A 12,424-nucleotide genomic window follows, 5' to 3' on the forward strand; every position below is an offset into this window, starting at 1 on the left:
TACAAATTAATCAAGCAAAAGCAGCTATTTTAAAAACTGAAAATGAAGGATACTGAATCATGTTAGCATTACCAGATATAAAGACATATAAGTAAAACCACATGGTTTTCAAGACAAACATCCCAATAAAACAGATAAAAAATAAAGTGCTGAAATTAACACAAATACATCTAAAAATATGATTATTAATGCTGCATTATTTTATCAGAGAAGCAGGAATATGAATTATAAAACTAATGATTCTTTCTTTGACTCTATTTTCTTGTCAAAGAGATTTATTAAAAAGGCAACTGGCCGGACGCAGTGGCTCACACCTGTAATCCCAGAACTTTGGGATGCTGAGGCGGGCAGATCACTTGAGGTCAGGAGTTCGAGACCAGCCTGGCCAACATGGTGAAACCCAGTCTCTACTAAACATACATAAATTGGCAGAGCGTGCTGGCATGGCAAAAATTGGGAGGCTGAGGCAGGAGAATTGCTTGAACCCGGGAGGCGGAAGTTGCAGTGAGCTGAGATTGCACCATTTCACTCCAGCCTAGGTGAAGAAGCAAGACTCAGTCTCAAAAAAAAAAAAAAGCAAACTATCGGTCAAAAGTTATAAAACTAATCAAAGGTCAATTAAATTTTTTTATCGAAATAAACTTCATTGCCAAGATGGGAACACAAAAGTTACTCTAACCCTAACCTAACTCGTCTTATACCTAGTAAAGTAAGAGTCATCAAATTATTTATCCTTTTAAAAAAAAAAAAGGAGGTTGGGAGATGAAAAGAGAATTAACACTTACCAATAGTCTTATATGTAGAGGACTACGTGCTCACAAACAGGGTGTTCCCGATAAGTCCCGCTCTCGCAAACGAAGCAGGGTGTTCTCCTAAGTCCTGCTCTCGCAAACGAAGCAGGGCGTTGGGGGCCTGTTTATATGTAAACATCTTGAAAATCCAGAAAGTCAGGGAAAGGTCAGAAAAACAACAATGTGTCTTGTGACTTGACAACATTCCACAAACGACTGTATAAAATAAAGCGGAGCGCACCATTCGAGGCGGTCGCCATGTTTGTCTTGTCTTGTGTTGTCTTGTGTGTTCATTCCTTTGTTTAGGAAACACGCGGACCCCAACACTTACAACCTTTTGGTCTTCAAATTTTATGAGATAGATATGTTAGTCCCATTTTAGAAAATAAAGTAGCTTTCCAAAGATCGTATTGTTGACACACAGTGGAGTTGGTATTGGTAATTAGTTATCTAATTCAAGCCTGTTCTTAAGTAGTAATATAAACTCTAATAATATAAAAGTTAATTAAAATTTTAGTTTAAATGTTTACATACTAAGAGTCACACTCATGATGTAGAATAACAGATGTCTACAAGCTTAATTGTTCTAATGAAAAAACAAGGACACAAAGGCTTATAGAATAAGGTACACAGCGACTATGTGAGACATTTTTCTGAGCTGAGCAGAAGCCCGTCACAACTATTCTTGCTAATCAGTTAGCATAGCTTACAGTTTTCAAATTCTTAGAAGTTTGTAAGTGGAAAAGTGTGAAACAGAAGAGAAAAATCAGGAGTTTTGATCCTTGAATAAGAAGGCCAGTTGAGAGACAAGGAAAGGAATGTCCAGGAAAAACCCAAAAGTTACATAGACTACTGCTGTCAGTAACAGAGGAGAACAGCGAGGAAGGCCTCGATTGTTAAGGAAGAGACTCAGGTTAAATGAGGCATATGCATTAATTTAATAAAATTAAAAAATTTAGAATCACATTAACTATTAATCGATAAGAGTCCAGGCTTTGTTTAAAAAAAAAAAGAAAAAAAAAAGGAAGGAGTACTGATTTGGTTGGTTTGAAGAAATCATTTAAACCCTACAGTCTGTAATTTACTCATTTGTAAAATTAATGGATTAAACCTTAATCTAAAGACCTAAGTACCCTTCCAAAGCTGAAATTATACTCATTTTTTCTTTACATATTTTACTTTTTATATCCCATTTTTGTTTTTTAAGTAATCTGACAAATGCTTATTCTTTCTGATTTTTTTTGTTATGTAATATGTATCTTGAAAAGTATATTTGAGTTTAAAATTTTAAAAGTCTGATGTGATAACCACAAGCCAGCTGCTCAGGATTTGAGCCATCACCACTGCCTACTAGGCTGTCCTCAGTTACAGGTAAATTATATATAGAAAAGAACATCCTATTATCTGGCTTAAAAATCCAAATCTAAAAAGGAATAACGTCAAAGACAGGAAAGAAATAAAAATGACTAAGAGGGGAGAGGGGATTTAAAATTAGTCAAGAAAAGCAGGAACTGCCACATCATTTGCAGGGCTCAAGGCAAAATGAAAATTCGAGGTCCTTGGGTCAAAAAGCAGAAGAAAAGTACAATTAAAGGTACTAAAACATAATTTTTTTTCCTTAAAAATGTTACCTGTAAAATGTAATAGGGGTAATAGTAATTCATATGTAACAACAAATTGTAAATATATATATATATATTTTTGGCATTATAATTTTATGCAACATAACAAATAATACTTTATTAATATGGTATCTTGATTGTGCATGTAAGTGTTCTGACTTACTTTTCTGCAAATTCACCTTCCAGGTTGAGTATTTCTTATCCAAAATGCTTAGGACTAGAAGTGTTTTGGATTTCAGATTTTTTTCAGATTTTGGAATAGATACATTATATTTATGGGTCGAGCATCTCTAATCTGAAAATACAAATCTGAAATGCTCCAATGAGCATTTTCTTTCAGCATCTGGTTAACACTCAAAATTCTCATACTTTAGAGCATTTCAGATTTTGTGCTGAAATGTAGTAGGTCATTCAAATTTAGAGTTTTAGCAACTTCACTTTCAATCAATAAAATTGAAAGCAACAACAATCATTTGGCAAATTCAAACTACATGTAACTTTTTAGTATTTTTACATTTGAAAAGTAGCTTTCTGCTGATACAACTGTTATTGGAGCTGTTGAATAATTGGCTTAAATTTCTAATAAATTACATAAAATATAAACTTGGTACCTTTAGACCAACGTCTCTTGTGGAATTTTTTTAATAAAAAAATTAATTCATAATACAAATCAATTTCATGTAAGTCTGAATTTAATTTTAAATGTAATTGTATACAACACCATTTTCACATCTTCTCTGACTTTTGCAACTTTGGGAGCATACAAGAAAACAAAAATGATTTCATAATTTGTCTAGAATTCAAAACACCATTTATGCATTCTTCAGCAACAAGAATAAAATGATATTAACGTTGTCATTCTTTTAAATAGTTGGTTTATTTGCAGTTTCATGTAAAAATAGTGTTCTTTTCCATTAAATGCAACAATCTTAGAATTTCATTTCTCTTTGTAAGCTTGTAGATATTTGCCTTACAACATTGCAGCACTTTTAAAAACCGGAGATACTACACTCAGGAATTCTAATAACTGATATGTTTTATGGTAGTGTCCATGTGGACACTTTTATTTTGCAATAATTTACAGAAAAGTTTACTGCTTGTGCAGCAGCAACTACTGTCCTGGAGGCCAGAGAGTTAATAATTCTGCAGCCACAGCAGGGACAGGCTCCTAAGTCCCAGCACTGATGGGCAAGGCCACACTGACTCCAGGTAGAGCTCCACCTCTCTCCCCAAGAGGTGGCCGCTGCTGTTACCACTGCCTCTACCACAGCCTCTACTGCCTGCCACGGCTTCTGTGCCTACCATGCCATGGCCCTTGTCATTCTGGGCCCAACTCCCAACCAACCGCTGGCTCCAAGCCCCATACTGTCCCCCACTGCCCCTCTTCCGACTGCCTAGAACTGCGTACGGGCCCAGCCACCCACCCAGGTGGTCTCTGGGTGCGACCGTCTGAATCTACGTGCTGCTGCCTCATCTTTGCGCATGCGCTGTTGTCACGTGGTATTTCACTTTAGAAACACAAGTCAAAGGTAAAATTATTAGGAATTTCAAGACAGAGATAGCAGAACATTGAACAATGCTAGTCACGAGAGGGAAGGAAAAGGGAGCAGAGCAATAAAAATTATTTTTAATGAATATAAGGATTAAATGACAGAATCATTAACTTGTTTGCCCAGTGCTTGGAGGGCATTGAATAAATACGGTTTCCTTGTCCACACACAACTCCATCTTCCTACAATCATTAGGAACAGGTTGCTGTATTACTGCACAAGTCACATGTCCAGGAAGCTGGCCCAGAAAAAGGGAAAAAGAAAGCAAGAAAGAAAGGAGGGAGGGAGGGAGGAAGGAAGAGAAAGAGAGAGAGAGAGAAGAGAGAGAAAGAGAGAGAGAGAGAGAGAGAGAGAGACAGACAGACAGACAGACAGACAGAAAGAAAGAAAGAGAAAGAAAGAAAGAAAGAAAAAGAAAAAGAAAGAAAGAAAGAAAAAGAAGGAAAGAGAGAAAGAAAGAAAAGGAGTTGGGTACAATAGATTAACTGCTTGTTTTAGCAAACATTCAAATTGTTGTTTTTATTCAAAGTAGTCATAATGGAAGTTTACACATTTATACAAATGATGCTACCATGGCTCAAAATAACGTTCAGTTTACTTCAATGGTAATTGATGAGGCACATATGAAATCTAGTCTTCTTAAAGCAGTAGTTTTCTTGTTATTGTTTTTTTGTTTTTACTACCAAGCAATAATGACTCAATGGACCAATTATTTACAGAATCTGCTTGGGATAACTCTTACCTTAAAAGATGAATAGGCTAGGCGCAGTGGTTCATGCTTGTAATCCCAGCACTTTGGGAGGCCGAGGAGAGTGGATCACTTGAGGTCAGGAGTTCGAGACCAGCCTGATCAGCAGGTGAAACTCCATCTCTATTACATACAAAAAATTAGCTGGGCGTCTGTAATCCCAGCTACTTGGGAGGCTGAGGCAGGAGAATCGCTTGAACCGGGGAGGTAGAGGTTACAGTGAGCCAAGATTGCACCATTGCACTCCATCCAGCCTGGGCAACAAGAGTGAAACTCTCTCTGTCTCTCTAAAAAAAGAAAAAAAAGAAAAAAAAAAAAAAAGAATATAACCAAAAGAATAGAGCAGAAAACAAAGCTATTCAAAACCCAAAGATTTTTTAGAAGGAAGAAGATAAGCTGCAGGAATAAATAGAAAGAAAGAAGGGAAAGTGACATCTGCCATTAACATTACTATTTACTACCCTGGAAGGGCAGTGAAAGAGTAAACTATGAATCAATTATAAGTTGAAATGTTATTGGAGTTGACTCTTGACTAACTTACAAGATGAAATGTTATTGGGACTGACTTCTGAATAACTAAAAAGATTGAAAACTTGAGGAATTAGATAAGAGATATTAACAATACCAGCTACTCAGCAGGAAGGATATTTGACAGAGCAGAGTTGAGAATATTTATTGGAAAAAGAAAATCCATGTTTACACTTCAGTGAGTTCATACACACACACTCTTGCTACAAATTATATACAAAGTGTGTACTTTCTTGCCTTTATGTCTTTGTATATTCATTTCCTGTTACCTAGCAGACTCATTCCATCTACCCCTGAATTTTCCAATCATCTTTAAAATTCAACTCAAATTCCATGATATCCTGTGAAGTCTTTCCTATTTTAGGCACCGTTCTCCTCTTTATTCTCTCATGGATTTTTTCAGGCATATTAATTACTTGTTTACATTTCTCTCCCTAAAATAGTTAGCTTCCTGACAGAGAAGCATCATTCATTATTGCATCCCTTCTTCTACAGAACCTGGCATATAGAAGGCATGTATGTAATAAAAGCCTGTTGAATTAATTAGTTAATTTAATAGAGTTTAAGAAGGTGGTTTTTTTAAAACTTTAAAACAATATTTTAAAATGGCAGTATTGATCACTTGAGTTCAAAATGCCTACTTTTGGCTGGGCATGGTGGCTCATGCCTGTAATCTCAGCATTTTGGGAGGCCGAGGCAGGCAGATCATTTGAGGCCAGGAGTTCGAGACCAGCCTGGCCAATATTTACCAAAAATATAAAAATTAGGCGCGGTGGCGCACAGCTATTCAGGAGGCTGAGGTAGGAGAATCGCTTGAAGGAGGCAGAGGTTGCAGTGAGCTGAGATTGTGCCACTGCACTCCAGCCTGGGTGACAGAGAGACTGTCTCAAAAAAAGTAAAAAGCCTACTTTTAAGGGAACTTTTATTTGTTTCGGTTCTGAAATTGAGTTTGAGTTTTGACAAATTCGATCAATTCCCTTATTAGTTTATTGCTGTATCCTTGATCAAGTGGCTTCCTCTCTCAGTATCTCATCTGCTTTTTGCCTCTCTAAAACTGAAGTAATAAAAATTAATTTTTATGAAGATTATGAGGATTAAGTGATAGAATCATTAATTTGTTTGCACAGTACTTGGAGGGCACTGAATAAATATTTCCTTCTTCACATACCACTCCAGCTTCTTAAAACATTATCAAATTCATTATTTTATAGACATCCTCAAATGTGATGCACATAAATGAGAAAACAATGAAAAATATCTAGCACTATACTTGGCATACAGTAAGTTCTTAATATCCAGATTTTTTTTCCTTCTTGCTGATTAGTATAGCACTTCCTTTTATTTTGCAGTAATGGCCAATAGTGAGAAGATACGGGCTAGGGAGGGCTGGAGAGTAGATAATAAGAATAAAATAAATGAAAATTGGAAAAAAATAGCCCACAAGTTGCCACTTAACTGTTATAAAATATATGTCAACCATTCTTCTGCGTGCTCTGCATACATCTGTTTTTTAAATCCACAAGACAAGCAGATGAAGTCAATCAAATCTGGACTCAAATTGTTGTTCTACAACTTGAAAATTGTGTAACTGTGGGAAAGTTACTTAGTGACTTTATATCTCTGTTTCTCATCACTAAATGATAATCCACAAAATGTCTGGGTTGTTTTAAGGATTAAGTTCTCACTGTATAAAGTGCCTACAATCTAGCATGACCTAGTGCACAGGGGTTATTGCAGTTATTTAACTCACACACTATCACACATGGGGTCAGTGGTGACACTGACATCTACTGTCCATGCACATCGGGCTTTAGTTGCCACTCCTGTTCCTCCAAGATTTCCAACACCTAGCTAATAAAACATTAACTAATTACTGTGGCATACTTTTCAGGTATAATTAAGGTTATGGACCTTAAGATAAGGAAAATTTCCTGGATTACCCTGGTGTGCCCTATATCAATTGAGCCCTTTAAAGCTGAGAAATGTCTCCAGCAAGAATCAGGAGAGAGATGCCACACAAGAGGAAAGCAGAATAGAGACAATGCAGAAGGGGAGGTAGAAGCATAAAAAGAATCAAATTTCCATTGCTAGTGTTAAAGATGGAGGAAGGAGACCACAAACCAGGGAATGTAGGCAGCCTCTAGAAGCTGAGAACCCCCAGGCAACAGCCAATGAGTACATCGAAACCTCAGTCCTGTAACTCCATGCAATTACACTTCAAACAATCCAAGACAACTTGAAAGGAGATTCATCCCTAGAGCCTCCAGAAAAGAATGCACCTTGCCAACACCTTGAATTTGGCCTTGAAAAACCCAGATCAGAGAAACAGCTGAGTCACACTACACCTTGACTTCTGACCTACAAAGCTGTGAAATGACAAACGGGAATTGTATGAAACTGTTAATTGAAGCAGCAATGTTTAATAGCAGTTAAAGCAAATGAATATACACCATACGGAGAAGGTTCAAATGATTATTGAGAACAGGAAATATTTGAATCCACTAAAATTGCAGGAGTAATGTTTGTTTAATTCATAGTGTACCTGTTTTCCATGTATAATGTTTTCAAAATGATGTGCAAATCGCCCTCTTAATGATACTAATAACAATAAGGTCGAAAAATATAATCATATGGTATCCTTTCTTCATTTTTACCAGAGTGTACTAATATAGCGAAAGAAATATCTCTAAATAGGTCCATTGTTACATTTAATTTGTAATATGATTTGATATCCCAGCAGATAAATCTGAAAACATCCCAGGGTTTTCAAGAAATAGAAGGGAATTTTTACAGCTATATTTGATGGACATATTCAGTCACATTATTAGGAAGCAGACTTTGGTATCTGCAAACAACAGGCACAGAAATTCTAATGTGTACTGAACAGGAAAAATTAACACAAATGTTCCTGACAGCTGAGACTGAGCTATTAAAAACTGTGGGAATGCTCTCAGCAGAGACGCTACCAAAATAGAAAGCAATCTTTAATTGAAGAATGACAACTTGTAAGAAGTTTCTCTGTTTCCCACCCCGCCCTCCTGTGGCCCGATTTTTATTTTGTACTGTACATAGCAATTATTTTATCTCTGATCTTCCTAAGTATTGATTTTAAAGAAATATTCTACAGGATTTGTTGATAGTTTTCTGCCTTTTGGTTTGGAAAAAAATTTTCATTGATGTTCTTATTCGTCAAGCTACAAAAAAGAGCTTTTTAATTATAACCCCTAAATTCTCAAAAAGCTCAAGTCAGGAAAGTAAAGGTACCAAGTCTCTGACTTAAACTGACATTCCTAGAGGCAGTTCAGATATGAAAGTGGAATGTGCCTAGCTCTCATTCATTCATCAATCCAACAAATGGTTATTGAGCGACTACTATATTTTTGAAACTGTATTAGGCACTGGGAACACATGTGTGAACATAGCAGACACAGTTCTTTCATCCTACAGGGGAAGATGTGTGATAAGACAAGTGTAATGAGAGCTACAGAGACATACATGAAGTCAAGACAGAAGCCATGGGTAATACAGGTTGAGTCTACAATTAAAGAAAGAATCAAAATAAAGGTTGATTCCAGAGAGCTGGGTAAAGAAGTAAAAACCTGGGGGAAAGCAAATACCCTAACAGTAGGTGGTGCAAGAAGCTTAGCAAGGAGTTTCCTGGTGAGAGTCCCAGAGGTTCTAGAATTTCTACTCAAGAACATGTTATAAAGTGCTTTAGACCTCTCATCTCGGTGAAGATGGAGCTATCACTGGCATAAGAATGTGTAGAGAAATACCAATAAACCTGAAAGAGATCATTGCAAATGGCTAAGTGAAGAGAAGTTATTCTCAAATTAATTCAACATCTCTTTTCTGGAGTAATCCTGGGTCCCATCAGAAAAGACACCTTTCTGATCTCCCCATGCCCAGTGGGGCCACTGTGAAAAATTGTTTGTCCCCAAATACTTCCTCTACTTCCGCTCCTTCAGAAAGTGTGCAGTATCCCTAATCATAAAGAAAAGCCTCCAAAAAGGAGTGTTCTAAGCCATGTTTAGCTTATACTAGCAAGGTTTAGTTGAGAGTAATTTGAGAATATAGCCTAAGTTCAGGAAAACAGAAGCTGAGGCAATGAGATGTTAGGTTGGGAGGAAGAAAGAAACTGGATGTCTGGATGAAAATCTTTTTATCTTTTATTTTTTTGAGACAGAGTTTCACTCTTGTCACCCAGACTGGAGTGCAATGGCACAATCTCGGCTCACTGCAACTTCGGCCTCCTGGGTTCAAGTGATTCTCCTGCCTCAGGCTTCCAAGTAGCTGGAACTACAGGCACACACCACTACACCTGGGTAATTTTTTTTTTGTATTTTTAGTAGAGATGGGGTTTCACCATGTTGACCAGGCTGGTCTTGAACTCCTGACCTCATGTGATCCACCTGCCTTGGCCTCCCAAAGTGTTGGGATTACAGGCCTGAGCCACCGCACCCAGCCAGATGAAAACGTTCTTAATCTCTTCCCAATTCTTCCTAGGCTGACCACAGGGTCAGTGAAGGATATAATGTGTGAGGATCATGTTCACTAGTAATAAAGCAAAGAACCACTTGCATCAGAAACCTTCCACCACCTCCCCTCATGGGAGTACAGTGAAGCAGGTGTAACTACCATCCAACACATCTAATTGCAGCATTTCTGAGTCCACCAAAAGAGACATTGTGGTGGACTGAGTCTGTGGAAGAAAGTGGTGGGGATTCTTTGCAACTATTTTTAGACTTAAAGCAAATTTCTGGTAAAGGATGACAATCTAAATGTAATTCAGAAGGTCTCCAAGATTATCCTTGGTTCAATGATTGACTAGGAGGAATTACAGAACTCAGAAAGTCATTATGTTCACCAACAGTTTATTACAATGAAAGGATACACGTTAAAATCAACAAAGGGAAGAGTTGCCTAGAGCAGGGTTCAGGAGAGACCAAGTGTGGTGCTTGGTGGTGCTTCCACTTGTCCTTTCCCAATAAAGTCATGCTGAAGTCATCCTCACAGCGCTAATAAGAATTCTAGACAGAAGTATAGGTAAAATTAAGCATTAATCAGGCTGCACTTTGACCCACTTCCTTGTAACCAAAAGTCACTAGATAACATTTGCATCTCTACCGTTCCAATAGATAGGATTTCTGATGTTAGAATCATAAGGCTTTTGTTTAAGAATTGCTTAAGATGTTTTTCAGATCCTGAATTCCAACAAAACAGGTGAAACCAACCAGTTTGAAGACCCCCACAGAAGAACAGAATTAGCGTAAGAATACAGTTTCTTCTGCTCTCTGCCCTATCACTTCACCCTGTATTCTCCACATGTCAGCCCACTCCAAAACCCTTAATACCTCTAGTCCCAAACTCTTCAGGGAGATGGATTTGAGATTTCTTCCGATCCCCTCATTCAGCAGGTCTACAATTAAACTTTAAACCCCTTTCTCTGATGCAACCCTGTGTCTCACTGTATTGACTTGCTGGGTATTGAGCAATGGACTTATTATGGTTACAATGCAGATAGCAATGATTTCTCTTAACAGTACTGTGTGACAGCATGCATGGAGTACTGCCAAACAGGGAAACTCACCCAAATCTTGGTGTTCAGAGTTTTATTACTGCTTGGCCACATAAACTTTGCTGACCACCTGCCTGGCTGACCTGTCTCCAGCCCCTCAAGTATCAGGTTAATACTGCATGGCCCAAGTTCTCTACCACAAATCATCAAGGACCTGGAATGGCCCAAGTCCCCCTGGTAAACAGACACTTTCATCAAGCAGGACATTCCAGAGGCTTAAAGGTTATCTCCCAAAAGCTAGTTAAAGGCCGAATGATTCTTGGGCAAGGTTAATTTTTTACTGTATGCTGAGCAAGTGAATTCCCTGCATTCACAAACTCTGTAATCTTTTTCTTTCATTTTAATAAACTTAAGCTTGTTTATAGCATTAAGTAACTTAATGAGTCTTAAAGCTTTAAGTATTTTTAAAGGACATTCTGTTACTTTTAATCTCAATTAAAATGTAATTAACACATTTTATTCCAAATGTAAAAGTATCACATGACTTTCCAAAGACTTTCACAAATTCATAGGACTGAGATCTGGTCATAAACCACATAGGCTTTATTCTGGAAAGATCTTGGTAGGCCCAGTCTTTGGTCACATTTTCTAAGTGACCAATGCCTTCAAATTTTTTATGATAAACCAGTAGACCAAAGGAAAACCTGGAAAGGGAAACCGAAGGCTCTGTTGAATGCCTTGTTAAAGGGAAGCTACTACAGAGTGAACCATACACATGTCTTCCAAAATCATAATGTTGATGGTCAAGCAGAACACGGAAACAGCAGTTTCAGCCCAACTTCACATGTATGAAAATCAAGAGAGAGTGTTTGCCTTATAAGTTATCCTCAGAGGGAAAAACAGAGCTATAAACATTAGCAGGCTTAGTACATATCTATATTATTAAGCTCTTCAAGAAACTGAAAAAATGACTAGTGACTATATTTTTAAACCAAATCAAAGGGAGCCCTCAAGTTTAGGACAAACTGTTGCTTAAATGCCTGTCTTCTCAGCCACCGCCCCCATACATATGCTGAACACATTATACCATCAACAGAGAATTTTAAAATATAAAAAGCTACATTGATTTTGTATAATGAACATCAAGAAGTCCAAATTTAAAATGGAACTTCCCTAAGAAAAAGGGCATGTCATTTTAAAGACATTTCATTTTTTTAAAAAAAGGATAAGAGCAGTACATAAAATTTCCCAAAAATGGAAAATATGAAAAAAGTGAAAGTATTATAGACTAGATATTAAAACTCAGCAATTCTAACATATACTAGGACATCAGAACAAACTACCAGTCAATTTTAAGTTTCCAAAAGATGATTATGATTTGGGTAATAGCTGAAATCATAACTGTGTATGTTTTCAAAAAATAAGTCCCTTTAACATTTTTTATGAAGGACTATTATGACCAGATCAAACTAATTCTCTTAAGTACCAAAATGTGGTGATTTTTAGATAAGAAGAAATAACAGAACTGACATATCTTGCCTCAGTCAATTTTTTTGTTTAACTATTGCCCATATAACCATCCAATGACAATTTGGGAAACAGGGTTTAGCTCATAACACCAACGCATTGGGATACAGTGGTGGGGAGAATTACTCCAAAAGTGGTTT

This window comes from Macaca nemestrina, chromosome 8 (assembly GCF_043159975.1).
Source record: "Macaca nemestrina isolate mMacNem1 chromosome 8, mMacNem.hap1, whole genome shotgun sequence".
NCBI classification, from domain to species: domain Eukaryota; kingdom Metazoa; phylum Chordata; class Mammalia; order Primates; family Cercopithecidae; genus Macaca; species Macaca nemestrina.